We start from the raw sequence: 703 nt of genomic DNA on the forward strand, positions 1-703 counted from the left end.
TCAGAACTTTTTCAAGCATCAGTGGCTGAAGAGTAAGCTACTCCTTCTCTAGCTAAATTCTGTGCTAAAACTCTCCAGTGGTCTAAGAGCTAGCACAAAAAAGATGTGCTCCCAGCTGTGGTCACTGACCCTTAATGAAGTGAGCATTGCAACAACATGGGACTGGAATGCGGTGGAATTTGACCGTAACCAAAAATTGCATTGCAAGTCAGAGGCAACATTTAAGTTGCCTGATGCTTTCTGTCTGTGTGTGATCCATGTGGGCGGCTCAACTCTGGCTCTTTGTAACTATAGGCCTTTGTAAAACAGTAGAACAAAAACACTGGGCTAGAGAAATGCCTTTTCTTCTGAAAGTCAAGTCAAATTCATAGAATCATAAAATTATAGAATGGTTTGGGTTGGAAGGGACCTTAGTTCTAACCCCCCTGCCATGGGAAGGGACCCCTTCCACTAGACCAGGTTGCTCAAAGCCTCATCCAGCCTGGCCTTGAACACTTCCAGGGATGGGGCATCCACAACATCTCTGGGCAACCTGTTCCAGTGCCTCACCACCCTCTCCGTGAACATTTTCTTCTTTATACCCAATCTAAATCTAACCTCTTTCAGTTTAAAGCCATTGGCCCCTTGGCCTGTCACTATAGGCCCCTGTAAAAAGACCCCCCACAGCTTTCTTGTAGCCCCTTCAGGTACTGGAAGGTGCTCA

The sequence above is a fragment of the Eurypyga helias genome, unplaced genomic scaffold, assembly GCF_000690775.1.
Source record: "Eurypyga helias isolate BGI_N326 unplaced genomic scaffold, ASM69077v1 scaffold1268, whole genome shotgun sequence".
In the NCBI taxonomy this organism is placed as follows: domain Eukaryota; kingdom Metazoa; phylum Chordata; class Aves; order Eurypygiformes; family Eurypygidae; genus Eurypyga; species Eurypyga helias.